The 27,412-nt window shown below is 39.3% G+C and overlaps 2 long non-coding RNA genes across 2 annotated transcripts; both read left to right on the top strand.

Annotated features, from left to right (window-relative positions):
- The first annotated feature begins 12,588 nt into the window (after positions 1–12,588).
- On the top strand, positions 12,589–16,292 carry LOC132109536 (uncharacterized). The gene is made up of 3 exons (XR_009424517.1): positions 12,589–12,752; positions 15,762–15,908; positions 15,985–16,292. It is a non-coding gene; the product is annotated as an uncharacterized LOC132109536 (long non-coding RNA).
- Positions 16,293–16,510: 218 nt separating this feature from the next.
- Positions 16,511–18,288, top strand: LOC132109530 (uncharacterized). Its single transcript, XR_009424514.1, has 2 exons — positions 16,511–16,609; positions 17,812–18,288. It is a non-coding gene; the product is annotated as an uncharacterized LOC132109530 (long non-coding RNA).
- Positions 18,289–27,412: the final 9,124 nt, after the last annotated feature.

The raw sequence follows: 27,412 nt of genomic DNA, 5'->3' as shown, positions 1-27,412 counted from the left end.
ATTATTATTGTGTGTGTGTGTGTGTGTGTGTGTATGTGTGTGTGTGTGTGTGTGTGTGAGTGTTCATGTTCTGTAATTGTTATTCATGCAATAAAAAAATAAAAATAATAATAATAATTGTTGATGAGTTAACCATATTCTACGGCTGTTCATGTTTTTTTTTTTTGAAATTCATATAAACAATTTTTTTTAGATTAAGTTTGACTGTATCTAAATATGCAGAGTTCATAATTGTTTACTTTTTTTTTTTTTTTTTTTTAAGCTTCTCTGCATGTGGTTCCGGTTTAGCGTACCACATGGGTATCCCATGTCATCTGTCCTTGAGTAGCATTTCTGCCAGACGGGAAGGAAGTCGACTGGAAGTTGAAGTCGGCCGCGTGCCGCCATCTTGTAGCAGAACTTCACTTGCGTTAGCATCCCATTGACTCCCATTCATTTTGGCGTCACTTTGACAGCGAATAACTTTACATCTGAGGCGTTTAAAGACTCCATTTGTCCATTATTTATTTCTAAAGATACACGACAATGTATAAAGGGCTCCATTACCTTCTATGTTACATTATGGCCCCGTAGAAACAGTTTTTGTAAAAATAGGCTAACGATTGCGTCGTAACCACTCGACTCTCTGTCGCACAGTAGAGAAATTACCATACAGACAGGAGGAGAAGCTCGCAGGCAATCGGGGAGACGTCAAGAGAGAAGCCCATAGATATAAGCCCTGGCTTTACATTTTAAAATACTATACAAAATAATTAATCAGAATACTTACTCCTGCTCACTCACGCCAAAGAACTCCCCGCTCAAGCTCGCCGTCTCTGCAAGATTAACGATGGCAGTTTGCACGCACAGCTACTAGAAGATTTACATCTGTCAGACAGGTTGCTGACGTCATCAAGCTTAGTTTGAGTCTGCGCGTCAGAAACGGAAGTGCTAAAAATCACTAAAAATGGGCTTCACTTGTCTCAATTGAGTTCCAATGGGGGAGGATGCTAGGAAGATGGCGGTCCATGCAGTAGCATCTCACTGAGCTCCTCGAGAAGTCCCGATGTTATAGTTAATAAAAAAAACAAAACAAATCCATTATTAACTGACATTTGTCCAGTTCTCAGCACGAAAATGAAGAAACACAACAGCGGAAAGCCTCCGGCGCAAAAACATTTTCCCATTTGAAAGCTGTGTGAAGACGAGTGAACACGACTATGCAGATATGGCTAACGTTAGCATTAACGTTAGAACAAACGAGGGCCGACAACCCCAGCGGAAACCCCCGAAAAAACCCACCTGGAGAAGAAAACGAAAGGTATGAAGGTACAAACACTGAGACCATACTGGATGCTATCAACTCTCTCGGTCAACGTGTAGACGACCGCATGGAAGAATTTAGTACGCAGTTGCAACAGCACAGCTAGCTTCTATTGCTAAATCGTGCAGTTCAACGCAGAAGAGCTAAAAGAGTGTAAAACGAAAATAAAACACCTGCAAAAAAAGGGGAGACACTGACTAAAGAAAATGAAGACATGAGGGGTCTGGTATTGAACAATGACAGATACAAAAGACGGTGGTGCCTGCGCATCAAAGGGAAAAAAGAAATGGCCAATGAAAACATAAGAGCGGAGGTGGTGGAGCTTCCTCGCAGGATTGCACCGGACCTGGCGGTAAAGATGGATGAAGCGGTCGACGTTGTCCACAGAGTGGGAAGAATGATGGACAACCGGCAACCACAAATAATCATTTTATTTGTGAGACGAGCAGTGAGAGATGACATCTGGAGGCGAACAAAAACTTCTCCAATCTGCAAAGAAGAGGGGATTAGCTTTACTGAAGATCTGACTCAAGAGGATTGGCGTTCCAGACAGGCTCTCTGGCCCAAAATCGACCAAGCTAGAAAGGATTTTTTTTTCACAAAAAGTTCATTTGTTCATGTGTTCTGTATTTCAGTTAAATACTGACTTTTCTTTTATTTCCTTTAATACAAGGGGACTTAAAGACTCAGTTAAGCGAAAAGCTGTCTTTTTGTTTTGCAAAGGGCAACAAGCACATTGCACCTTTCTTCAAGAGACTCACTCTGATATATCTGATGTTAAGTTTTGGTCACAACAATGGGGAGATAAAATTCTATTCAGTCATGGGACAAATCGGTCGGCTGGAGTTGCCATATGTTTCAACAGATGCCCTGGTAAGATTCTGGGGTAAAAAGCAGACAAGGAGGGACACTGGGTAGCCTGTGTTTTGGAAATAGATGCCAATCTTGTTATTCTGATTAACATATATGGTTATAACAACGATAACAAAAATAGAAATCTGTTACATCAGATATCAGAAGTTATCATAGAACTAAAAGCAAAATTCCCCACAGATCATATTATTGTTGGAGGGGATTTCAATTTAACTCCTGATGAGTGGATGGATAAATGGCCTTCCAATTTATTGAGAGAACATAGAAACACAATTTTGGAAGCTCTTGCTATTAATAACCAATTGATAGACATCTGGAGAAGTTTACATAGTGGGGTGAAAGAGTTTACCTGGCATAAACCTAATGGTCAAAACAAATCACGAATTGACTATTGGCTGATATCAAACTCAATATCAGATCATGTCACAGAAACAGAAATTGCTAACTGTCCTTTAAGTGATCATTGTATTATTAAACTGAAAATTTGAAACCGTAATAAAAATAACAAACCAAAAGATTATTGGTAATGTAACTCTAAGTTACTAAAAAACTCAGAGTTTTGTCATTCCATTAAAAAAAATATTTTTGATATAAAAAATGACAAAACACTAGACTAGACACATCTATACTAAAATGGGAATTTCTGAAATTTAGTATTAGAAAGCATTCAATAACGTTTGGTAAAAAAGTGAATAAAGAAAAGAGCTCAAGAAGCAACAGTGGTTAAAGAACTCATGACACTTTATAGTAAATCAGATTGGAGTGAAGAGAACAAAGAAAAAATAAATAATTTGCAATCCAAATTGGATAGAATGTATATAGATAAAGCTAACGGTGCATATATTAGATCCAGGGCCCAGTGGATTGAAGAAGGAGAAAAGAATACTGCATACTTCTGCAAATTAGAAAAACGCAGACAAGAATATAATTCGATTTGTAGTTTAACAGTTGATGGAGAGGAATGTATAGAACCCAAACGCAATGAAAAAGAAGTTTTCAATTTTTATAGGAATCTTTATAAATCTTCCTACTCAGAACAAGAGGCCTCATCTTTTTTTGATAAAAAAAACAACTTGATTCCTGTTATTGATGAAAATTTTAAAGAAGTTTGTGATGAGGAACTAAGAATTGTATAATTTGACTATAAAAAAAAAAAAAACTGCTATAAAAAAAATGGCATCTGATCGTTCGCCAGGAGAAGACGGTATTACAACTAACTTCTATAAACACATTTGGGAAGACTTAAAACACCTATTGTTTCTATGGGGCAAAATCAAATCCTCAGTGTCTTTTGGTCTTTCTCTAGATGCTCTCGCTGCTCTGGGGCCACTGATGAGGAAGAGACCACAGCAGTATCTGGTCCTGGTGAGAGCTGGTGAGAGCTGGAGTGATGGAGCATCTCATCCATATCTCTGGAACTTTTCCGGATGCTCCAGTGGACTTCTCCATCCTCAGTGCACACACCAGTCTGCAGACATTTTCATAACCTACACAAATACACACACACACACACACACACACACACACACACACACACACACACACACACACACACACACACACACACACAATACAAAAAGTCATTAATTTATTCTTTTGTTTCAGGTATTTCCTTTTTTCCCCTTTCCTTGCAGGTTCTGCTCCACCACAAAAGATCTGCAGCAAATGCACAGAAATCAACAATAAGAAAAGTGCTGTTATAACTCTTTGAAATTACACTAATTAAAATGTTTCATTTATTTTTGTAGTGTACTTACACAAATCCTTTGATGGCAGCATTCCTTCATCAGTCTCTCTTCACCAGATAAACACACACGTGTCTCATCTGTCCCTGTAACATCCATACAAGAGTCAGTCTCCTCTGTGATTTATCTGTGATATACTGCATCTGCATGTTGAGTTAGTAAATGATGTAACTCGCTTTTTATACAACACAAATGTTCCTAAAATTATCAATATTGCAAATGGACAAATAAAATAGATAACCTGTGTTTAGTTACTGTATGTAGATTTGTTTGATTACATGACTTACACTCATCTAAAGCAGTGTTGACAACAATGAGTGAACTCAGATGCCTGTTTCATGTCTGTTAAATTTGCTCACCTGCAATACTTATCAAAGACTATCCTGTCAGATGATAGACATTTAGTAATAGTCTTCAAGATGTATATATGGTTTATGTAAATCCACTTTTGAGTCGTGTACTTAATGGACCCCCCCTCTGTTAGTTATTCATTATAAAACGTGTTTTTACAGCACAATCACAAATATGCTGTATTATGTAAGTAACAAACAGGGTTTAGATTAAGCCAGGATCAGGCCATGGCTCAATTAGTCTTGTCTGTGAAACCGGAGGATAGCATCTTTACACCTTTTGCTTATATGTTGCTGACTTTACACCTTAGATTTAATAGATTATTAACTCCAAAATCAATACCACTGTATGAAAATAACGTGTACTCTTAAATTTAAATAATTATTTCGTGAAAAAATATATTCTCACCATTGTAACTCACAGCAAGCTGTCATATTCGTCTTCTTTCCAGTTTAACGGCGGTTGGCATCCAGTTTATTGGTGCAATACCGCCCTCTTCTGTTCCGTAATGTGGATCAGATAATATGTTTTCCTACTAAACGTACACATTCACATTGTTCCCTAACATTAATATCTACACACACCTTATGCATCAAATCCTGCCTAAAACCCCTGCTTCCCTTAAAAAACGTAATCAATATTCTACTCTGTGCCCTCTGTGAAAGCGGTCATACTGCCAACAAGACCTACAAACTAAGCAGCATATAGCGCCCTCTCGCGGCTGTAGACAGTAATGTTTTCTCTTGGTTCTTGGGTCTAAATAAATGCGACTTATAGTCCGGATAATGACTACCTAAAATAATAAACACGTTTGGAGAAACTGTATTTGAAGAGTAAGCTAGTGTCACTTTTATGAAAAGTGTGGGGCTTATGATGACCTGTAGCCATAATAGCTCACTTTGACTGAATGTTATGTCCTCACCATAGACTGTATCACTTATCATGTCATCACTCTCTGTCATGTACGCATGCTTAAACGGCCGCAAGAGCCTATTTCCCCGCCCGCCCCTGACCAGGTACGGTAACTATTGACGCTATTGTCATTCAAAATGTCCAACAAATGGGTGTTAGCCGAGAGCATAGGCTCTTGCTGGCGTTTAAGTATGTGAACCTTTTCATAAAAGTGACACTAGCCTACTCTTCAAATACAGTTTCTCCAAACGTGTTTATTATTTTAGGTAGTCATTATCACGATAATCCATGTCCAAGAGTCAATTTCCTCGGATGAGATGGTTTTTATTCGTTACTTATCTGACCTCATCGAGCTTTTATTTTGGCACTTCCGGCATTTTGAATTTGCATATTAGCTAAATATTTAGTTTCAACCGAAACATTTAGATTCAACATTTAGATTTAGATTTAGATTGAACATTTAGATTTAGATTTAACATTTAGATTTAACATTTAGATTCAGGGGCGGAGTGGCAATCGGGACGATTGGGACTTTTGGTTGATGAATTTTCATGATCGGCCCATTATAAATTATTCATAACGGCCGTGAGAGTGGCCGGAGCGGGAGCGGGAGCGGGAGCGCGGCGACCGGCACTGTATTTCTCAGTCATAGTTACCCCCCTGCACACTCATCTCATCTCCCCCGTCATATTCTTCATACAGAACTTTCATGGTCACAAAAAAACAAACAAAAAACGAGTATTTAATTCATTTGTTTGTTCTTAAGTTAACATAAAATGGAGTAAAACCTCCTGGGAATGGGGAATTTGTTTATCCAATGAACTGATTGCAGGTCAAGTCTGTTTACAGAAATGTAGGGAGATAATGAGCGCCCCCTGCCCCCTCGTCTAATGGCATGACCCAAAAATGGCACACGCCAGACTAGAGAGAGAGAGAGAGAGAGAGAGAAATCGCGCAAATTCTAGAAAAAAAAAAAATTGACAGTCAGGAAGGATTAGCGTGGTTGCATAACATTTAATGATACCCCCATGGAAGGCAAGAAGAGAAAGGACAAAGGAGGGGCCGAAAAGGCCAGAATGAAGAAGAAGCGGATGCTGGAGGAGAATGCTTCAAAGTGCTCAAAAATTACGCATTTATTCCGAAATCAGGCGTCAACAGGTGAATTGACAGAAAAAACAGTGGCGCCGCTCAAGCATTAACGTACGTTATTGCTAGCCGCCCGTGATTAGGTAGCCTAATAATAATGACTCATTTAATTAGTGGTAGGTAGACAGTGGTGTGTGTATTATATTTATTCATACTATAATGACGTCGCCAACGCCAATTAATAATCAGTAACACTTTATAATAAAAGTTCAGTTGTAAGTAATTTATAAGTGGTTAGTTTATGATAAACTATATAATTTATAAAAACATTTATAAATGATTAGCAAGTGATATGCTCACATTTTATGTATGTTTTGAACGAAAGTTTACATCGTATGTTTCTGCGGAATCAGCCAGCGCGAAGGATGTCTATATTCCGATTGGTTGCTGGCGTTTTGCCGCTGAACCGCGTCATAGCTCATTATTACCATAAAGTTGAGCCACTTTCAACTCTCGGATTGACGCTCTGGTCACTCAAAACGCAACGTCAAGGAATTTGATGCTCCTTGCAGCTGAGAGAAGCCAGCTTCTATTGAAAATGAATGACTTCCAGTAACTTTGGAAGCTCAAGTCAGCGACGGTGTGAACGCTTCTCACGTGGCGTTGTCAAGGTAGCAATTTCACTGGATCTAAACAAATCAGTCTAACCATAGACCACGTGACCAGTAGCGGTGGCTTTCTTAATATATTTAAAATAATTTTGCAAGGGTTATGATGTTAGTAGTATATATTTTTTAGCATTTTTTTTTTTTGACCACCGAGGGCCGGTGGTTTACGAAATTTCCCGGTAGATTTTTTGGTCCCACTCCGCCCCTGTTTATATTTAACATTTAGATTTAACATTTAGATTTATATTTATATTTAACATTTAGATTTAACATTTAGATTTAACATTTAGATTTAGATTTAACATTTAGATTTAGCATTTAGATTTAACATTTAGGTGTAACATTTAATATTTATTTTTAACTATTTAAAATATCTCTAAATTGACAAATATTGTTGTAAATGTGATAAAAAGTTTTTTAAACATTGTTTGAAGCTAAATGTGACAAAATGTTGCTGTTATTTTCAGCGTGAGCAGCTTTACAAAGGGCGCCCTATATGTTTCAGGCTATAAATAAATGTATTAATCAAAAAGAACTGATGGAAACAATGAAACAAGGAATAATAAAATTGATTCCAAAACCTGGAAAAGATAAGAAAATATTAAGCAATTTAAGACCTATTACACTGTTGAATACAGACTACAAGATTCTAACAACAGTTTTGGCAGCAAGATTAAAGACGGGTATATCTAAACTAATCAGCCCAACACAATCTGGTTTTCTTAAAGGAAGATCCATCCATAATAACATCCGCCTGGTCCTGGATCTTACTGATTATAATTATTTAATTAAGGAAGATGGTTTTATCCTTTTTTTGGATTTCCATAAAACATTCGATTCAGTGGAACATTTATTTATTGTTAACACTCTGAGACACTTTGGCTTTGGAAATAAGTTTCTTGATATGATCACTATGTTACATACAGATATTAATAGCTGTGTTTCCCTCTCGGAAGGTACATGTCCTAGATTTAAGGTTGAACGAGGAATAAGACAGGGCTGTAGTATTTCTCCTCTTTTATTCATTGCAGTGACTGAACTACTAGCAACTGCGGTTAAAAATTCGAAAATGGTTTAGAATATGGTTCAAAGGTCTAGAGATAAACAACCATAAGTTACTCATAAGTCAGCTCGCTGACGATACAACTCTGTTTTTACAAAATAAGGAACAAATAACAGTGGCTGTAAAAGTAATAGAGCGGTTTTCACAAGCATCGGGCCTATATCTGAGTAAATGTGAACTGATGAGCATTCATAACTGCTCTGAATTCTCACTATATAATATACCAGTGAAAAATGACATTAGATATCTAGGTATTTGGATTACCAAATCATCAGATACAAGTGAAAAAAAGAATATCCAAGATAATATTGATAAATGTGGAAAAACATTAAACAATTGGCTACAAAGAGATTTAACATTATTTGGAAGAACGATGTTGACCAAGATTGAATCTATTTCCAGACTGATATATCCATCCTACTCTCTTGCTATTTCTCCAAAGTTAATTAAAGAAATTAATAGAATCAATTTTAATTTTATTTGGAAAAATAAACATCACTACATTAGAAAAGGGGATCTGTTGAAAAATTATGAGGAAGGTGGCATAAAGGCAATCGACTTTGAAATTATGAAGTGAATATTGAAAATTAAATGTCTCCAATCTTTTTTGAGGAACGGCGAAGAGATATGGTTCTCCTTACCGGCATATATGTGGCCGCCATCTTGTGCAGCGGCGCTGGGCTGGCGGCCATCTTGTGCAGTGGCACTGGCTCAGCAGACGTGCGCTTCCTCTCCCCTCTCCGTCCGCCATGGTGAGACGGTGGCTCCGATCCGTCCCACACAAGCCCAGGGTCGAAGGGGGGCCATGGTGGAGAGCGATGCCGGACCTCCTCTCGACCACTAACTCCTCTGTGCCCTCCCCTGGTCCCACGAAATACGACCAGGCGGGTTCCCTCAAAACCATTCCTTCTATCCCGCTCGGTGGCTGTTACGTTCGTGATCCAGTGAAACACAGGGAGAGAGATCCAAGAGCAGGTATGTTTATTAGGGTAATCCAAAACATAATCCAAACAAGCTGAGGTCAAAACCAGATGCTCCACCCGAACCCAAGAAGAAACCAAAGACACAAAGAGACCAGGAGGGAGGTGGAGCAGCGGAGGACCAGGGGGAGGGACGGAGGGCCAGGAAAAATGGGGAACAGAGACAAGAGGACCAGGTAAAATGGGAAAACATAGACAAGAAGTGCAAACACAAAAACAAGGAGCCCAGGAGGGAGGTGGACCGGCGGAGGATCAGGGGGAGGGACGGAGGGCCAGGTCGTTAGAGGGAAACAGAGAGAAAGACAAAGACAAGGAACCCAGGAGGGAGGTGGAGCGGCGGAGGATCAGGGGGAGGGACGGAGGGCCAGGTAAAATGGGGAAACGGAGACAAAAAAAATCGAAAACAAAACAACAACAAACACAAGTCCAGGAAGGACATAACGTGAAGCCCACCAGGGCGGAGCAGAAGACCACCACATCCGTGTGGTCGAGACAGACACCCACCAGGGCGGAGCAGAAGACCACCACATCCGTGCGGTCGAGACAGAAGCCCGCCAGGGCGGCGCAGAAGACCACCACATCCGTGCGGTCAAGACAGAAGCCCACCCGGGCGGCGCAGAAGACCACCGCATCCATGGGGTCGAGACAGAAGCCCACCAGGGCGGCGCAGAAGACCACCACATCCGTGCAGTCGCGACAGAAGCCCACCCGGGCGGCGCCGAAGACCACCACATCCGTGCAGTCGAAACAGAAGCCCACCAGGGCGGCGCAGAAGACCACCACATCCATGCGGTCGAGACAGAAGCCCACCAAGGGAGCACAGAAGTCCACCACATCCGTGCGGTTGAGACAGAAGCCCACCAGGGCGGCACAGAAGACCACCACATCCGTGCGGTCGAGACAGAAGAGCAAGTCTGGTTAGGCAAGTCTGAAACAGAGAACATGAACAAGTTAAGGGTAGCCTCCGTGGCCACGACAGGATCCCGGGCAGTGGCGCTGGGCTAGCGGCCATCATGTGCTGTGGCGCTGGGCTGGCGACCACCTTGTGCTGTGGTGCTGGGCTGGCTTCCATTTTGCCTCGTGGCACTGGGGTGGCAGCCATCTTGTGCAGTGGCGCTGGATTGGCGGCCATCTTGTGCAGAGGCGCTGGACTTGCGGCCATCTTGTGCAGAGGCGCTGGGTTGGCCGCCATCTTGTGCAGCGGTGCTGGGCTGGCGGCCATCTTGTGCAGTGGCACTGGCTCAGCAGACGTGCGCTTCCTCTCCGATCCGTCCCACACGAGCCCAGGGTCGAAGGGGGGCCATGGTGGAGAGCAATGCCGGACCTCCTCTCGACCACTACCTCCTCTGCGCCCTCCCCTGGTCCCACGAAATACGACCAGGCGGGTTCCCTCAAAACCATTCCTTCTATCCCGCTCGGGGCTGGGGAGGAAACATCAAAAAACATACTGTTGGATCTTAGGGGTGATGGAGTCCTTCAGTTACGTTCGTGACCCAGTGAAACACAGGGAGAGAGAGATCCAAGAGCAGGTATGTTTATTAGGGTAATCCAAAACTTAATCCAAACAAGCTGAGGTCAAAACCAGAAATAAACCAAATAAACAAACAAGGAAGGGACAGGAAGGGAACAGGAAATCAGAAAGCGAGGAACTCGGGAGACGAGACTACTGGGTACGGCAGGAAACGTAAAGACACGTAAGGCAAGGACTCCATACTGACAACAAGAAAAGACTGGTAAATATAGGGAGGCTAATGACTATTAAATGAAGGCACCTGGTGCAATTAACAGGAGTGCAATTACTGTGATGAAGGGAGAAGGCTAGTGGGAATTGTAGTGCCTACGGTGAGGTGCCTAAGGGGAAGTGAGCCCACTAGTGGACACCCAGGGAAACAAAGATCAGGCAGCGTGACAACAATAAGATTTATATTGTACATTTTGAGGATGTCATATTTTTTATTTTATTTTTCATTTATTTTTTTTTCTTCTTTGTCAGACGTCTTTATTGTTTATTGTGATAAGAAAAAAAAACTCAATAAAAAAAAAAAGTTCCAATGGGGTCACTGTGTCCATTTCTTTTACTATGATTTCTGCGCGTTCGATTTTAAGCAGCGCTGCACATCAAAGTACCGCGAGAGCGATAATGGATCCAACCTACCCTACCTTTCTATATTCTCTTATATAAATTTGTTGTTTTAAAAAAAAAAAAAAAAAAAACAAGAGCTTCATATCCTTTGAAAGAACTATTAAGTATATTCTGCAAAGTTAAATAATTTATGCCAACAGAAATTAAATAATTCTTTCCCTTTCATATGCCATACAATTGATTATTACATGCTCTACAGTTTCTGGAAGTCCACATTTATTGCACTGACCAGAACCATGTTTCCCTATCATTTGAAGTGATTTGTTGAGGGCAGAATGACCAATTCTTAGACGAGAAATGACTGTATCTTCCTTTCTGTTGCCATAACTAATTCTAACTAAACCAACTTGTTTTTGTATTTTATACAGATGTCGACCTTTATTTCCTTTATCCCACCTCTCCTGCCACATATTTTTAATAGCGGTTTTAATTAAACTTTTCATTTCAGATTTACCCAAAGGTATTTCTAAATCAATAACATTATGTTTAAGGGCCTGTTTGGCTATCTTGTCCACATCCTCGTTACCCTCCACACCAACATGAGCCGGTGTCATGAGAAATCGGGTCCGCCCGAGAAATCGAGTCCGCTTAGGACCCCGAGTGATCCCATTGGCTCAACGAATATTTAATGGGTATTATTTTTTAGGGCTTGATTACAATTCCTGCTAAATCGCGTTTTTATTTATGTCGTTTGAACTTTGCTATAATGACCATTTATGTACTTTAAATTATATGTTTCATAGGCTAGTATATAGCCGATAGCCTATAGGTTGTGAAATCAAACATTTCTCGTTTTTTTTTTTTTTTGTTACTCGCGTATCAGCATAGCATACAGCTACTCGATGTGTGTGTGTGTGTGTGTGTGTGTGTGTGTGAATTTATATTGTTAATCTAAATGATATAATATCGCAATTGCTTGTGCAGAACCATGTTATTGTTGTATTATAGTATATTATTATTTTATGTAAAACGAATGTTATATTAATTTTACATGAAGTATGTCAGTATGCCTATTATATTTATACAATTAAGTATAGTAAGTGAATAATGGTTGTTTGTGCACTGAAAGCAACTAAAAATACAACTAGATAGTTTATATAGATAGCAATAATTGCTATATAATTATAACTTGCAATTATAATATAATGAATCTACTGTTTTTTTTTATTTTTTTTTTTACATATAAATGTTCAAGCAATATGCACACTATCAATGTAAGACATTTATACATTTTTCAAAATGCATAACATTTTCAAAGAATCTTTACAGAAAGACATACTGTTGTGTCTATATGGTCAAAAACACCCTCACTGTTTTAATAGTTGGTGCTAAATGCATTAGTCGTCATACAGACAGCAAGCAAGCCAAAGGCAACGGTGGTTAATAAAGAAAAATCTGTAAGATGTCGATACTGGAGTAAAAAAACCTTTGGAGAAACCAGACTAACCAAAAACACCTGGAACCAGTTCTCCTCTGTATATTCAGTCTGAACATTTGGTACAATATCATTGGTAGTTAACAGTGTTACTGCATTGATTCAGCTGTAAGGTTAGAGGTTAATTGTGCCATGTACAGGCAGCAACATTGTTTTCTCTGTGGCCCAGGTGAGGCATGCAGTAAATGTCAATGTCACCTTTATTTATATAGCGCTTTAAACAAAATACATTGCGTCAAAGCAACTGAACAACATTCATTAGGAAAACAGTGTCAATAATGCAAAAATGATAGTTAAATGCAGTTCATCATTGGATTCAGTTATGTCATCTCTGTTCAGTTAAATAGTGTCTGTGCATTTATTTGCAATCAAGTCAACGATATCGCTGTAGATGAAGTGTCCCCAACTAAGCAAGCCAGAGGCGACAGCGGCAAGGAACCGAAACTCCATCGGTGACAGAATGGAGAAAAAAACCTTGGGAGAAACCAGGCTCAGTTGGGGGGCCAGTTCTCCTCTGACCAGACGAAACCAGTAGTTCAATTCCAGACTGCAGCAAAGTCAGATTGTGCAGAAGAATCATCTGTTTCCTGTGGTCTTGTCCTGGTGCTCCTCTGAGACAAGGTCTTTACAGGGGATCTGTATCTGGGGCTCTAGTTGTCCTGGTCTCCGCTGTCTTTCAGGGATGTAGAGGTCCTTTCTAGGTGCTGATCCACCATCTGGTCTGGATACGTACTGGATCCGGGTGACTGCAGTGACCCTCTGATCTGGACACAGACTGGATCTGGTGGCCACGGTGACCTCGGAACAAGAGAGAAACAGACAAATATTAGCGTAGATGCCATTCTTCTAATGATGTAGCAAGTACATAGGTTGTTATGGGAAGTGTTTCCGGTTCCGGTTTACCTAATTAATGCAGCCTAAAAATCCTTTAACGGATTTGGATAATAAAAGCATATTAGTATGTTATGTGTATGCCAGGTTAAAGAGATGGGTCTTTAATCTAGATTTAAACTGCAAGAGTGTGTCTGCCTCCCGAACAATGTTAGGTAGGTTATTCCAGAGTTTGGGCGCCAAATAGGAAAAGGATCTGCCGCCTGCAGTTGATTTTAATATTCTAGGTATTATCAAATTGCCTGAGTTTTGAGAACGTAGCGGACGTAGAGGATTATAATGTAAAAGGAGCTCATTCAAATACTGAGGTGCTAAACCATTCAGGGCTTTATAAGTAATAAGCAATATTTTAAAATCTATGCGATACTTGATAGGCAGCCAGTGCAGTGTTGACAGGACTGGGCTAATATGGTCATACTTCCTGGTTCTAGTAAGAACTCTTGCTGCTGCATTTTGGACTAGCTGTAGTTTGTTTACTAAGCGTGTAGAACAACCACCCAATAAAGCATTACAATAATCTAACCTTGAGGTCATAAATGCATGGATTAACATTTCTGCATTTGACATTGAGAGCATAGGCCGTAATTTAGATATATTTTTGAGATGGAAAAATGCAGTTTTACAAATGCTAGAAACGTGGCTTTCTAAGGAAAGATTGCGATCAAGTAGCACACCTAGGTTCCTAACTGATGATGAAGAATTGACAGAGCAACCATCAAGTCTTAGACAGTGTTCTAGGTTATTACAAGCAGAGTTTTTAGGTCCTATAATTAACACCTCTGTTTTTTCAGAATTTAGCAGTAAGAAATTACTCGTCATCCAGTTTTTTATATCGACTATGCAATCCATTAGTTTTTCAAATTGGTGTGTTTCACCAGGCTGCGAAGAAATATAGAGCTGAGTATCATCAGCATAACAGTGAAAGCTAACACCATGTTTCCTGATGATATCTCCCAAGGGTAACATATAAAGCGTGAAGAGTAGCGGCCCTAGTACTGAGCCTTGAGGTACTCCATACTGCACTTGTGATCGATAGGATACATCTTCATTCACTGCTACGAACTGATGGCGGTCATATAAGTACGATTTAAACCATGCTAATGCACTTCCACTGATGCCAACAAAGTATTCAAGTCTATGCAAAAGAATGTTGTGGTCAATTGTGTCAAACGCAGCACTAAGATCCAATAAAACTAATAGAGAGATACACCCACGATCAGATGATAAGAGCAGATCATTTGTAACTCTAAGAAGAGCAGTCTCAGTACTATGATACGGTCTAAATCCTGGCTGGAAATCCTCACATATACCATTTTTCTCTAAGAAGGAATACAATTGTGTGGATACCACCTTTTCTAGTATCTTGGACAGAAAAGGGAGATTCGAGATTGGTCTATAATTAACTAGTTCTTTGGGGTCAAGTTGTGGTTTTTTGATGAGAGGCTTAATAACAGCCAGTTTGAAGGTTTTGGGGACATGTCCTAATGACAATGAGGAATTAATAATAGTCAGAAGAGGATCTATGACTTCTGGAAGCACCTCTTTCAGGAGCTTAGATGGTATAGGGTCTAACATACATGTTGTTGGTTTAGATGATTTAACAAGTTTATACAATTCTTCCTCTCCTATGGTAGAGAATGAGTGGAACTGTTCCTCAGGGGGTCTATAGTGCACTGTCTGATGTGATACTGTAGCTGACGGCTGAATGGTTGCAATTTTTTCTCTAATAGTATCGATTTTAGAAGTAAAGTAGTTCATAAAGTCATTACTGCTGTGGTGTTGGGAAATGTCAACACTTGTTGAGGCTTTATTTTTCGTTAATTTAGCCACTGTATTGAATAAATACCTGGGGTTATGTTTGTTTTCTTCTAAAAGAGAAGAAAAGTAATTGGATCTAGCAGTTTTTAATGCTTTTCTGTAGGATATGTTACTTTCCCGCCAAGCAATACGAAATACCTCTAGTTTTGTTTTCCTCCAGCTGCGCTCCATTTTTCTGGCTGCTCTCTTTAGGGTGCGAGTATGCTCATTATACCATGGTGTCAAACTGTTTTCCTTAACCTTCCTTAAGCGTAAAGGAGCAACTTTATTTAAAGTGCTAGAAAAGAGAGAGTCCATAGTTTCTGTTACATCATCAAGTTGTTCTGAGGTTTTGGATATGCTAAGGAATTTGGATACATCAGGAAGATAACTTAAAAAGCAGTCTTTTGTGTTAGAAGTGATGGTTCTTCCATACTTGTAACAAGAAGTAGAATTTACAATTTTGGCTATATGAATGTGTATGAATATGTATACCAATGCAGTGGCAGTGAAGAGTGCTAAGGTGCAGTCATCCATTCATAAATTCTTGCTTTTTTGCTGAAACTGGAAACAGTTCATCCTATGTGAAGTCAATTGTGGAAGATTGGGGAATCATCAGTCTCAACGTAACTCGAGAGCGTCTCGGGACAGAGCTTCTGTGGTAAAGAAAAATATAAAAATGTTTAGGAACTGTAATATAATAAAAAAATTTTCCTCTCTGCCTTTGTAATATACAGTATGCTGGAAGACTTTCTTGACATCATACAGAACGGAATACAACAGAAGCAGGAAACATCAAAAATCACTGTTAACCGTAGAGCATCGGTTTACAATTCTTGCAAAAATCAAGTTATGATTTATGTGTATGTTGTTATAAAAACAATCAAACAGACCTAAATGTAATCTGTTAAACTCAGTCTATTTTGCATTCAAACATTGCTTTAAATAAAGAGACAGGTGATTTATTTGAGCAGAGCTTGTTTTCTGCCCCCACTATTTGGAAAGGCTAATACGAAAATACAAATTTATATATATATATATATATATATATATATGTACAATCTATCCTATTTTCTATTAAACAAAAAACTGCTGCAATGAAAATCTCCTTTGATTCTTTGTGCCTTAATTTACTATTAATTTCATTCATAATTATTCACTTACTGAACGCTATTATAAAAGTATATGGTTTTGTTTATGTTAAATAAAAGATAAACATGAGAAAAGAGTCGTCTCTTCATTTAAAATGCATCTTGAACAATCGGGTCCCACCTAGCGAGGACCCCTAAGATGGCGGCCGTTGCGATGCCTGTGCGCAAATCGCAACGGAGGCAGTTGTCACGAACGAAGGACACAAGACAGGTAGTAATTGACACTAAAAATCTATGTGTGATTTGTGGACGAGTATGACAGAACTAGAGGTGTGCTTAAACCCGTCCTGCACACGCAGGCATTGCAGTGGCTGCCATTTGGGTGTGGAGGGCAGTGGCGATTAATGATTTGAGCTGATTTTCTTATTAACTACTATTATTATCCACCGTCCTTGTACAGTAAAATGCCACCGACAATACACACACGCAAATAATAGTAGTAACGTTAGTAGTGATAGTAATAATAAATCATCTTAGGGGTCCTCGCTAGGTGGGACCCGATTGTTCAAGCCTTTTTTCTCGCGATCTTTGACACGAGATGAGGTCTGTATTCATTGTTCAGGCGTTTTATCAACTCCATCTGCTATTTTTGCCACATATGAACGGATTTTGCAGGTAGTTAAAACGATCTCAAATCTGACGAAGATTTTTAGTGTACATTACTGTCTCGTGTCCTTCGCTCACAAGTGCCTCCGTTGTGCCTTGCGCACAGGCATCGCGACAGCCGCCATCTTAGGGGTCCTCGCTAGGTGGGACCCGGTTGTTCAAGATGCATCTTAAGTGAAGAGACGACTCTTTTCTCATGTTTATCTTTTATTTAACATAAACAAAAACATATACTTTTATAATAGCGTTCAGTAAGTGAATAATTATGAATTAAATTAATAGTAAATTAAGGCACAAAGAATCAAAGGAGATTTTCATTGCAGCAGTTTTTTGTTTAATAGAAAATGGGATATATATATATATATATATATATATATATATATATATATATATCCTATTTTATATATATATATATATATATCCTATTTTATATATACATTTGTATTTTCGTATTATTCTTTCCAAATAGTGGGGGCAGAAAACAAGCTCTACTCAAATAAATCACCTGTCTCTTTACTTAAAGCAATGTTTGAATGCAAAATAGACTGAGTTTAACAGATTACATTTACGTCTGTTTGATTGTTTTTATAACAACATACACATAAATCATAACTTGATTTTTGCAAGAATTGTAAACCGATGCTCTACGGTTAACAGGGATTTCTGATGTTTCCTGCTTCTGTTGTATTCCATTCTGTATGATGTCAAGAAAGTCTTCCAGCATACTGTATATTACAAAGGCAGAGAGGAATTTTTTTATTATTATATTACAGTTCCTAAACATTTTTATATTTTTCTTTACCACAGAAGCTCTGTCCCGAGACGCTCTCGAGTTACGTTGAGACTGATGAATCCCCAATCTTCCACAATGGACTTCACATAGGATGAACAGTTTCCAGTTTCAGCAAAAAAGCAAGAATTTATGAATGGATGACTGCACCTTAGCACTCTTCACTGCCACTGCATGCCTCACCTGGGCCACAGAGAAAACAATGTTGCTGCCTGTACATGGCACAATTAACCTCTAACCTTACAGCTGAATCAATGCAGTAACACTGTTAACTACCAATGATATTGTACCAAATGTTCAGACTGAATATAGAGGAGAACTGGTCCCCAGTGTTTTTGGTTAGTCTAGTTTCTCCAAAGGTTTTTTTTACTCCAGTATCGACATCTTACAGATTTTTCTTTATTAACCACCGTTGCCTTTGGCTTGCCTGCTGTCTGTATGACGACTAATGCATTTAGCACCAACTATTAAAACAGTGAGGGTGTTTTTGACCATATAGACACAACAGTATGTCTTTCTGTAAAGATTCTTTGAAAATGTTATGCATTTTGAAAAATGTATAAATGTCTTACATTGATAGTGTGCATATTGCTTGAACATTTATATGTAAAAAAAAATGTGTAGAATTATATTATAATTGCAAGTTATAATTAACAATTATAAACTAGCTGTATTTTTAGTTACTTTCAGTGCACAAACAGCCATTATTCACTTACTATTACTGATTTGTAATAGTACAAGTAACTGTTGTACTATTTTATGTACTTTGTTATATGAGTTAAAGTCAATTACAATTGTAATTTCTGTCATCATAATGAATTTATGTAGTGTGATAATTGCTGTATGATTTTCTTTGAAAACAATAGTTTCTTAAATAATATACAATCAGCAATTGCAATACATGAACTGCTTGTTAGCAAAACCATATATAACAACATAAGTACTTATTACAATATTGAAAATAATGTAAAAAATTACATGAATTAGGTAGTAAGTCAAAATAAATAAAAATCAAAGTCTGTGTGTGTGTGTGTATATTGTACGTAGGTTAGTTTTATTAATAATTATCTTTCTACTATCCCACAATCTTCTGAATTTGTGGGCTAAACGTGTTTTATTCATCACAACTGAATTATTATTATTATTATTTTAGAACTGGAAAATATATTCAAAAGCTGTGCTGAGGCGTTCTAGTAACCGAATATTAAAACTAATTACAATGCATTATTTATGAGATGTTGCTAGTTTTATGACATTTAAAAACATTTTGATCGATTACATTCTGTATGTTGCTTTTACTAAATTATTTTAGCTTGAATCAACAAGCTACCGCAGCTCCGATTAGCCATACAACAAGTTATCGCGATAACAACTTTTGATCAGGCATTTAAAACAGCTACCGCCTTGGTCCTAAGCGGACTCGATTTTGCGGGGGGACTGGATTTCTCACCACACCGGCACCCATAATAATACTGCTAAAAGTCTTAATTGACACAGTCTATAAAGATTTTGTAAAATTTATACTAATAAATCTTGTCTTGAATCTGATTTCCCACTTATTAAACTAGTAAGAAGTGAAAATGAATCAGAGCAAATTAGTACAGCAGCTGGTTTAACTTCTTCAACCCATTGTAATGCTATCAAAATAGCCACCATCTCTGCCGTGTATACAGATATATTATTAGTGATTCTTATTGCAGCTTTATACTTAGAAAGAGGGATATACATAGCTGCAGCTGTTCTTCCAGTTACTGGGTCTTTGGATCCATCTGTAATAAACGGACATATTCACTCTAAAGATGCTGCTGTACTACTATCGCTTTAGGAACTTGATTTTGTTTATCCTTTATATTTTTTAAATATCTGGAGATCCACAAAAGGTATCGAGAAAAACCAAGGTGGAGATACTGGCAATGCTACTGTAGGACTAATATTAACATTATTAATACCTATTTGCTGAGTTTGCTTTTCTATTATCCACCCAAAGCTTTTAACCTGAGATAGTTCATATTCCCAGCAGTTTCCCAAAACATATTTAACTGGATGATTTAAAAAATGGCCTTTAATATTTGACCAGTAGACCAGTTTTAGCTGTAACTCATGTAAATCCAAGGGCATTTCTCCCATTTCTGCCTGCAGTGATGCTACAGGAGATGTTTCTAATAGCTCCACAGCAAACCCTTAGTGCTTGACTTTGAATTGTATCATTTTTTTAGCAAAGTATTTGATGCTGATCCATAAATGATCCTTCCATAAACAATCGATGATCTAATTAATGCACAATATACTCTCTTTAGTTAGTCTTTAGTGTCTTCTGGCACCCCATTCCAGTCCTGCCAAACATCTCAACACATTAACTCCTTTGTTACATTTATCGATTAACTTTTGAATATGTGCTCCAAATATTAGCTTTGAGTCCATCCATACTCCCAAATATCTAATAATAGACACTTGCTCTAAAGTTTGCTCATATAACTTTAATTTCACTTCAGGGGATTTCCTCTTTTTTGAGAAACAAATTACTTGAGTTTTTGCTACTGAAAGACGAAATCCGCACTGGTTAGTCCAGCTTTCAACAATATCTATTGCTTTCTGCATTTTCTTCTCTAAATATATAAAATGTCTTCCTCTTACCCATAAGGCTCCATCATCTGCATATAATGACCTTCCTATTTCTGATCCTATTTCCTCAAATATACTATTTATCATAATATTAAAAAGTACAGGACTGCAAACGCTACCTTGAGGAGTTCCGTTATCAATTACGTAGGTATCAGAGTATTCTTTACCTACTCTTACCTGTATTTTCCGTTCTTTTAAGAAATCCATAATCCAATTAAACAACATTCCATTAATGCCCATTTGACCTAATTTAATTAAAAGCCCTTCCTTCCATACCATGTCATAAGCTTTCTGGATATCGAAAAATACTCCTAGGACCATTTCTTTTCTCACTTGAGCCTTCCTGATTTTATTTTCTAAGCAAATTACTGCATCTATGGTACTACGTCCTTTCCTGAACCCACTCTGATATGCATTTAATAACTTTCTAGTTTCCAAAAGATATGATAAACGCGATATAACCATTCTTTCCATTATTTTACACAGGTTAGATGTTAAAGCTATTGGTCTATATTTTGCTGAAACAGTATTATCTTTCCCAGGTTTTGCTATTGGCACCACTATACCTAATTTCCATGAGCTAGGAAGTCTCCCTTGCCTCCATATTTCATTATAAAGTCTTAAAATAAGACATCTGAAAGATGTTTAATCATTTCATAACATACTTCATCTTTTCCCGGTGACGTATGTTTAACTCCTTCCAAGGCCCGCTTGAGCTCATATAACTTAAAAACAGCATCCATAGTACCCTCTGATAATTCTTTTTTATCTAACATTTTTTTATTATCTCTTACCCTTTTCTCTCTTAATTCCCTCATATTATCTGATATATTGCTATTGCTATGCACCTTTACAAATGCTTCTGCCAACACCTCAGCCTTTTCTTTATTACTAATAATTTGATTATTTTCACTTATTAAAACTGGAATTCTATTAGATTTTTGTATTCCCCCCATTTTCCTTATCATTCCCTATATCTCACTAATGTTTATATGTTTACCTATTTTGTCACAGTATTCTTTCCAGTAATTTCTTTTAGCTGCAAGTATAACTTTCCTTACTATAGCCTTTGCTCTTTTATACAATATAAAAACATCAAATGAATATGATTTCCTTACTTTCTTTAAAAATCTATTCCTTATTTTAATTACCTCACTACACTCAACAGTTCACCAAGGTACATTTTTATTATTTAATCTACCTATACTCAGTGGCGGCTCCAGACAATTTTGATTGGGGGGACAATGGGGGGTCCTGGTCATTTCAAGGGGGTCTCATGAAAATCAACAAAAAATACAGTGGACATGGCTAATAACTGCATATTACTGCTACTAAACAACAAAAACAACACAGCATATCAACTACTTTATTTTTAATTAATTAATCAATTGCAGTTTGCAAACAATATGCTCAAACTTTAAAGGGTTGGTTCGCCCAAAATTTTAAATTATGTTTAAATTAATCATTTAATCTATTACTTTCCACTCTCTGTCCATCTAGGCTCAATTTACTATTTCAGCATTAATCTATTATTTTAACCATCAAAGTACTCTTGCACCTAATCAATAAGTCCACCTTAAATATTGATACAAAACATAAAAAAACTGATACACTGGAATATAGTGATTAATATTATTATTACTGTTGTAGTTGTCTTAAATTGAACACCTTTGCAATGTAAACAAATGACAGGCTACATTTGTTATTCATATCCTTCACACTGCACTTTGATGTCAGGTATATTATGCATTTTTTATTGACATTGATATTTTTACATTTATTTCCAGAGAGATATTATTGAGTTTACAGGCTTAAGTGGTCTTGCTGTTGTAAACACTGTTGTAAACACTGTTGCTCTTATAGAAAAATATAGATATAAAGATATAATTATATTTTAATTCGTTTCTGAATTGTTTTTATTTTTATAATGATAATTCAGAGAATGAGAAAATCTGAATAAGCCTAACCAGTGTTGTGATAATTATTTTTAGGGCACTCTATGTGTTAAAAAATAAATAAGTACTGTAATATAATACAAGTTTAGTGAACTAACATAAAAAAGACAAACTTTTCTCCCTCAAACAGCACGCTAGTGTTACATTTAAACTACAGGCTACACATAGCAATATAAACAACATATCTGCATGTTCTCACATCACTTCGTTCTTGTAAAATAATAATAAGTAAATAAACATCAAAATGAGAATGAAACACCACTTACCAGCTTCCGCGGTGTTGAAAATATCCTCTAGCAATTAAAAAATGCGCGTGCGGCGTGAGGAATCGTCCTGCTTGGATGAGGTCGTCGTCGTCAGGTGAAAGGTCATCATGTTGGTCATTTTATTTACGGCTAAATTATTATTAATAAATTGTACTAATATTATGATTGGGCGTGGGCAGGCATTCACAAAAGGGAATGTTATTACAAAAAAAATTTGAGGAAATTTTGCTTTGACAAAAGGGCACTTAAGGGGCAAAGGAGCAGGTACTCTGGTTCCGGTTCTTTCGGACAGTTCGATCAAATAAACCAGTTGAAAAAAAAAAAAAAGGTTCACCGGTTCTTTTGCACTTGATGTAATGTCATTGGCAATGACTGCCCTTCATTCAAGCCTTCGGTTTACCCGCGCTTATAACATTAGCACAGAATCAGTTCAGAATCAATCATCAAAAGAATCAGTTCGGTTCAGACAAGCTGTGTGTCTGTCTGCTTCACGGTGAATCACGCATGCGCAGTATCATCAGCTCCTCGGTTCTCGAATCGGACGCGTCCGACAGAAACGGTTATCGGTTCAGTGTATGAATAAATGTCGTCGAAACAATTATTATTTATTAGTGTTCTGCGTAGTTTGAAGAGAAACATTTTTTTTGTCATTTTTTTTATCTTTATCCCGGATATATATATTTTAATCAGGAAGAGGATGAGGGGTCAAATGGGGGGTCAAGGTGTTTTTTGGCAGGGTCTTGAGACCCCCCAAGACCCCGCCGGTGCCTATACTTTTTCCTATTACTTCCTCTGCAACTTTACAAAGACTATCACAGATTTTATTGTTATATTGCTCTACATCTTCTATTTAACAACTTAAGTTAATTAAATTCTGTTCACTTTTTTCTTGAAATATGTCCCAATCAGCTGATTTAAATCTCCATCTAGAAACCAAGATGGCGGCGCGTCCACACGCAGCAGCTTCTCTCTGTCCCGACAGAATGGTGTTTTCGTGTTTTATGTCTTGTGAGTCACAGTGTTTTTGTACGTCGTCATCGCGTCTACCTGTCTGTACAGTCTCGAGTTTCTGCTCGATGTCGGCAGAACCGCATTTTTACAGTTAAACTCCATGCAAGCGGAACAGCTACGGGATCTCGGTCTACTACGGAGGCCTTCACCATCACCGACCCCCACTACTGCATCTCGCCCACAGCGGAGGCACCACAAGCGGTGTGAGAGGAAGCAGAAGAGGGGGAAGCGCGGAGGTATCTGGGCTGGGCTAACGGCTAACCCACACAAGCCATCTATCCCCACCATCGTACTGGCTAACGTACGCTTGTTGGACAATAAACTGGACTACATTCGATTACTACGCTCAACTCAGAGGACTGTAAGAGACTGTTGTGTTTTTGTGTTCACGGAAACATGGCTCAGCAACAGCGTTTCAGACGGCGCTATTCAGCTCGACCAGCTGACGTGCTATCGAACGGACAGAGCTCTCGTCGCGGGAGAAAAAACCCGCGGCGGCGGGCTTTGTGTTTACATCAATGACGCATGGTGCCACGATACTGTTGTGATCAGCAAACACTGCTCACCCCTGGTGGAGTTTATGATTATTAAGTGCCGGCCGTTCTATCTGCCGAGGGAATATACTGCTATACTACTCATTTCGGTGTACATTCCCCCGTTCAACATTATCAGCAACAGGAACGATGCACTAAATTAACTGTACCAGCACATCAGTGAGCAGCAGACAGCACACCCCGATGCTTTTCTCATCATAGCTGGGGATTTCAACCATGCTGACTTTAAAGAGTGTGTTTCCAAAAATACACCAACACATTAACTTTCCAACACGAGGTAATAACATTTTGGACTTTGTTTACACCACACAGAGAGGAGCTTACAAAGCCCTCCCCCTCCCCCACCACGGAGCCTCAGACCACATCACTGTCATGCTAATGCCTGCATACAGACCACTCATTAAAGTCGCCAAACCAGTTCACAAACAGATTAAAATGTGGCCAGAAGGATCATCAGAGGTTCTTCAAGACTGCTTCAACACAACTGACTGGGACATGTTTAAGCAGGCTGCCACACTCAATAACACCACTGACCTCCAGGAGTACTCGGAGACTGTCACTGCCTACATCAACAAGTGTATTGATGATGTAACGGTCAAAAAAACCATCACTGTCCGGGCCAACCAGAAGCCGTGGATGACAGGGGAGGTCTACAGACTTCTGAAGACACGGAACACTGCCTTCAGAGCTGGAGATGAGGTGGGCCTGAGAACAGCCAGGGCCAACCTGTCCCGCGGCATCAGAGAGGCTAAGAGACAACACTCCAGGAGGATAGCTCATCAATTCAGAGACAGCAGAGACACTAGGAACCTGTGGCAGGGGATACAGACCATTACGAACTACAAGCCCCCACCACGGACCTGTGACAACAACATCTCTCTGCTAAATGAGCTGAACACCTTCTTCGCTCGCTTTGAGCAACAAAACAGCACCACTGCACAGAAGACTCCACCTCCTCCCGGTGACCAGGTGATGAAACTGACCCCAGACAGCGTGAGGAGATCCTTCAGCAGGATCAATGCACGCAAAGCTCCGGGCCCTGACAACATCCCTGGGCGTTTACTGAGAGACTGTGCAGCAGAACTCACTGATGTCTTCACAGACATTTTCAACATCTCACTGAGTCAGGCTGTTGATCCCACATGTTTTAAAACTACCACCATCATCCCAGTTCAGAAGAAGCCATCTCCATCCTGCTTCAATGACTACCGTCCTGTTGCACTTACCCCCATCCTCATGAAGTGCTTTGAACGGCTAGTCATGCACCACATCAAGTCTGCCCTCCCCCCCTCCCTGGACCCCTTCCATTTTGCATATCAGTCCAACCGCTCGACCGATGATGCCATCTCCACTACCCTCCACTCAGCACTCACACATCTGGACAAAAAGGACTCATTGCTGGTCATTGACTTCAGTTCAGCATTCAACACATTCATCCCTCAACAGCTCATTTACAAACTGATCCAACTGGGGCTCAACACTTCGCTGTGCAACTGGCTGTTGGATTTTCTGACTGGAAGACCTCAGGTAGTACGGGTCGGCAGCAACACATCCAGCGCCATCACACTGAACACTGGGGCCCCCCAATGATGTCTGCTGAGCCCCCTCCTCTTCACTCTGCTGACCCATGACTGCACACCTTCACACAACTTCAACCTTTTTATTAAGTTTGCAGATGACACGACTGTGGTGGGTCTCATTAGCAACAAAGATGAGACAAACTACAGGAGCGAGGTGAGCCACCTGGCCGGGTGGTGCAGTGACAACAATCTCTCTCTGAACGTGGAGAAGACGAAGGAGATTGTTGTAGACTTCAGAAGAGCACACACTCAGCACGTTCCTCTGACCATCAACGGTGCGACTGTGGAGAGAGTGAGCAGCACCAAGTTCCTGGGTGTGCACATCACAGAGGACCTCTCCTGGACTGAAAACACAGCAGCACTGGCCAAGAAATCAAATCAGCGTCTCTACTTCCTCCGCAAACTGAGGAGAGCCAGAGCACCGCCCCCCATCATGTACACTTTCTACAGAGGCACCATCGAGAGCATCCTGTCGAGCTGCATCACTGTGTGGTATGGCGCCTGCAACGCGTCCTGCCGAAAGACTCTGCAACGCATAGTGAGAGCAGCTGAGAAGATCATTGGTGTCTCTCTCCCCTCCCTCCAGGATATTTATGGAACCTGTCTCACCCGCAAAGCCCTCTGCATCGCAGGTGATCCCACCCACCCATCACACAGCTTCTTCAGCCTGCTGCCATCAGGGAGGAGACTGCGGAGTCTCCAGGCCAGGACCAGCAGACTGAAGGACAGCTTTATCCACCAGGCTGTCAGGAAGCTGAACTCACTCCCGAACTTGCCCCCCCACTCCCCTCTTCTGCCCCAGGCACCACTGAACTATGAACCCCCCCCCCCCCCCCCCCCAGACCCCCCCCCCCACTAATATACGTTGACATGCACCAGTCACTTTGTGCAGCATTGGTCTGCTCACTACCTCATTCTCAATGGAACTGACATCATTCCACTACCTCATCAGTCAGTTAAATAAAATAACTGCTCTTGAGCCCTTTGCCACTTTAATCAGACTTAATAAGCTTTTGTTTTTGCACTAAATAATCTTTTATCTGCACTGTTGTTCACTTCATTGATTTGCACTCTATCTGCCTTTTTGTGGAAGCATATGGGTAGCATTATTCAATTTGGGATGTAATATTCAAAATGACAATGCAATATGTTAAATGACAATGCATTTCTGTATTTACATTTACATTTTCCAATACATTTGTGCAACGTTTGGTGCAAAATGAAAATGAAAATTAAATTACATAATTTTAATTTGCCATTTCATACACCAGTTTTAATATGTAAAATGAATACTAATTTTAACGCTTTATAAGTTGCAAAATTAAAATGAAAATGTATTACAGAAATGATTAGATATGTATAACATGTTCAAGCAAAAACTGTGGCAAAATGATAATTTAAATGCTATTTTTCTTAAATGCATTAACACTCACAGTCAAGACACTTACGATTGCATTTTCATTCATCGTCCAGCAATGAATGTAGAAAAATTCAATGTGCACATTGAAAATACATTCCAAGCCGATTACATAATCAAATCTCAAGAAGAGGATTCAAGTGAGAGAACATGGACAAGACAGTTGGTCCGTGTACGTTTTGATAATTTCGGTTTATGGCTTCAATATTTCAT

Source organism: Carassius carassius, chromosome 2, assembly GCF_963082965.1.
Source record: "Carassius carassius chromosome 2, fCarCar2.1, whole genome shotgun sequence".
In the NCBI taxonomy this organism is placed as follows: domain Eukaryota; kingdom Metazoa; phylum Chordata; class Actinopteri; order Cypriniformes; family Cyprinidae; genus Carassius; species Carassius carassius.
Note: the sequence above shows the minus strand (reverse complement) of the source record. Positions and strands in the feature narration are given on the sequence as shown.